This window comes from Sus scrofa, chromosome 6, assembly GCF_054392235.1.
Source record: "Sus scrofa isolate SSC_HxYL_T2T_F1_AM1 chromosome 6, Sscrofa_HxYL_maternal_Yorkshire_Landrace_v2.0, whole genome shotgun sequence".
NCBI classification, from domain to species: Eukaryota; Metazoa; Chordata; class Mammalia; order Artiodactyla; family Suidae; genus Sus; species Sus scrofa.
In genome coordinates, this window is record NC_139388.1 from 99,934,404 (window position 1) to 99,938,063 (window position 3,660).

The following is a 3,660-nucleotide window of genomic DNA, read 5'->3' on the forward strand; positions in this document are numbered from 1 at the left end:
GTCCCTGCCCTTGCTCAGTGGGTTAACGATCCGGCGTTGCCGTGAGCTGTGGTGTAGGTTGCAGACGCGGCTCTGATCCCGCGTTGCTGTGGCTCTGGCGTAGGCCGGAGGCTACAGCTCCGATTAGACCCCTAGCCTGGGAACCTCCATATGCCGCGGGAGCGGCCCAAAGAAATAGCAAAAAGACAAAAAAAAAAAAAAAAAAAACAAAACAAAAACCATGGAACAAGGGGAACCAGTAGTTTTATCTTTGGAAAGATGGCTCGGTTTCTTATTGAGGTGCCCATTAAAGACCAATCCTCAAACTTCCCCTGGAGTAACCCAAATGGCAGAAAACTATTTGTGCTACCTGGAGGTTCAGGGGGCATATTCCAAACTAACAATGTAAGCTCAAATTTTCTTATGTGTGTTTAATCTTAAAATATACATGATCAAGTCAGTACAGGTACTACTTAAGATACACAGGCTGGAGCCAGACAACTCAGGTTTAAATCAAGCTCTGCGGAGTTCCCACTGTGGCACAGCAGAAACAAATCCGACTAGTATCCATGAGGATGTGAGTTTAATCCCTGGCCTTGCTCAGTAGGCTGGGGATTCGGTGTTGCGGTGAGCTGTGGTATAGGTTGCAGATGCGGCTTGGATCCGGTGTTGCTGTTACTGTGGTGCAGGCCGGCGGCTACAACTCCGATTGGACCCCTAGCCTGGGAACCTCCATATGACGCATGTGCAGCCCTAGGAAAGGCAAAAAGACAAAAAAAAAAAAAAAAAAAAAAAAAGCTTATAAGTGGAAAAGGAAGGGCACAGAGGAGGAGAAAGAATTGTGTCCCCAGCTTCTCCATCCCATTGCCCCTTCTTTTTCTGTTCTAAGCCACAGTCACATCCCTACCATGTTACGGTGTTTTTTGCTTCCAAATCTAGTCCAGGATCGTGTCAGAAAACAGGAGATTCAGTTATGGCACCAGAGGGGTCTGTTCATCCAAGGTCCAAGCAGGAAAGGGTGTTGGGCCACCCCCTCCCCCCCACCCCCTTCCTCCCCCCACCTCCTCTGCCCTTGCCCTCACCTTAGACACGGTCCATTGGCTACAAACCAGTGTAAGCAGCTCTGATACTGCTGGCCTTTCGGACATTATAAAAACTTCACAGTGAGACTAAGACATCTCAGGACACAAAGTTTCCATGACGTTCCCAAGGAGGTGACCCCAGGGCCCCTGAAATAATCCACTGGGTGGTGGGAGGTATAAGGCCGTCACATGTCTTTGTAGCCCTGGTGACCCGGTGGGAAGTGGGGGACTTCAGGTTGGAGAATCAAGGAGGCACATTTGGGTCTAGTGGGTTTTTTGTTTTGTTTGCTTCATGGCTGTACCCATGGCAAATGGAAGTTCCCAGGCCAGGAATTGAAACGGAAATGAAGCTGCAACCTATGCCACTGCTTTGGCAACGCCATATCCTTAACCCACTGTGCTTCGGTGGGAACTCCATGGGTCTAGTGGAGGTTTGGGTTTTTTTTTTAAAGTTATCTTTTTAAAATTTAATTTAATGTTTTGCATTTGAGTCTAGGCCTAACCAGAGGCCAGGGAATGATTAAGATAAACTCAGAGGCTCTGAGTTATACCAGCTGATCATAATATGTGGGAGTCAACCTCCAGGACTGCCCCCATTAGTTCTACTTCTTGGTGTTTCATACCCTTGTGTAGTCTCCTCCTGCATTGTACCAGGTTGGTCTTTGTGATCAAGAGAATATGGTAGAAGTGATAATATATCACTTCCTGAGGCTAGGTCATAAAAAAGACAATTTTTTTTTTAGGGCCGCACCCCCAGCATATGGCGGTTCCTAGGCTAGGAGTCAAATCGGAGCTGTAGTTGCCGGCCTATGCCACAGCCACAACAATGCAGGATCTGAGACATGTCTGCGACCTACACCACAGCTCCTTGCAATGCCAGATCCCTAACCCACTGAGCAATGCCAGGGATGAAGCCTTCGTCCTCATGGATACTAGTCAGATTCATTTCCACTGAGCCATGATGGGAACTTCAAAGAACAGGTTCTTAAAGCAAGTTAGCCTTGGAGTTCCCCTTGTGGCTTAGTGGGTTATGAACCTGACTAGTATCCATGAGGATGCAGGTTCGATCCCTGGCCTCACTCAGTGGGTTAAGGATCTGGAGCTGCCACAAGCTGTGGCATTGGTCAAGGATGCAGCTTGGATCCCTTGTTGCTGTGGCTGTGGTGTAGGCTGGCAGCTGCAGCTCCAATTTGATGCCTAGCCTGGGAAGTTTTGTTTTTTTTTTTTTTTTTGTCTTTTGTCTTTTTTGTTGTTGTTGTTGTTATTGTTGCTATTTCTTGGGCCGCTCCCGCGGCATATGGAGGTTCCCAGGCTAGGGGTTGGATCGGAGCTGTAGCCACCGGCCTACGCCAGAGCCACAGCAACGCGGGATCAGAGCCGCGTCTGCAACCTACACCACAGCTCACGGCAACGCCGGATCGTTAACCCACTGAGCAAGGGCAGGGATCGAACTCGCAACCTCATGGTTCCTAGTCGGATTTGTTAACCACTGCACCACGACGGGAACTCCATAGCCTAGGAAGTTCTAAATGCTGGCCCTAAAAAGAAAAGAGAGAGGGAGGGAGAAAGGAAGGATGGATAAAGAAATGATACTGACTGCAAATAGATGGCCTTGTCCTATCGGCCCAGAATTCAACCATGCAATTACAGGCATGTTGATTGACAGCCACTTAGACTCAAGATGAAGACGAAGACACCCCCTTGGGGAATGGAAGAAAGAACCATGGACCTCAATACTGTTCAAGAGAGGAAGTGATCTGTCCCTTGTGATATGTAGACTCTTGGGTGAGCCTAGCTGAGGGAGCTGTGTTTGAGATGAGCCTTGAGGGTCTCAGCAGATGGAGGGGAAGGGGCGTGCAGATGTGAGGTGGTGGACAGACTGGAATAGAGCTTTTTGTCCTGCGGTGGGAGGGCTGTGGGGAGGGGCTGAGCTGCAGGAGGAAGGGCCACAGGAGGGCTGACACTGGCGTCTGAGTCACCCCCTCCCTCCTCTGTCTCACGTGCTTTCCTGGTTCCTCCTCTTCCTCCCACTCCCCCACCCCCACCCCTTGGTAATTCCTAATGGGGACGTTTTGTGGCCATGCCAGGAGCACTGCTTTCTGACGGACTCAGGCTGCCATCCATCACCGGATCTCCCCTCCAGGTGGTCTCCGTGTGGGTGAGGAGGGTCTACAGAGAGACAATGGCATCCATGGATGGCACTGATCCCAGGCCTGCTCCCTCCATGTGTCCCCGTTGGTCTTTCTTTTTTTTTTTTTTTTTTTTTTTTTTTGTCTTTCTGCTTTTTCTAGGACCACACCCACAGTATATGGAGGTTCCCAGGCTAGGGGTCCAATCAGAGCTACAGCTGCCGGTCTACACCACAGTAACAGCAACGCCGGATCTGAGCCACATCTGCAACCTACACCACAGCTCATGGCAACGCCGGATCCTTAACCCACTAAGTGAGGCCAGGGATCAAACCCGCAACCTCAGGGTTCCTAGTTGGATTCGTTAACCACTGTGCCACAATGGGAACACCCCCCATCCCCCCATTGGTATTTCTTGAAGGGACCCTAACCCAGTTTGTGAAGGGGGATAAGAAGGCAACATAAGCTTA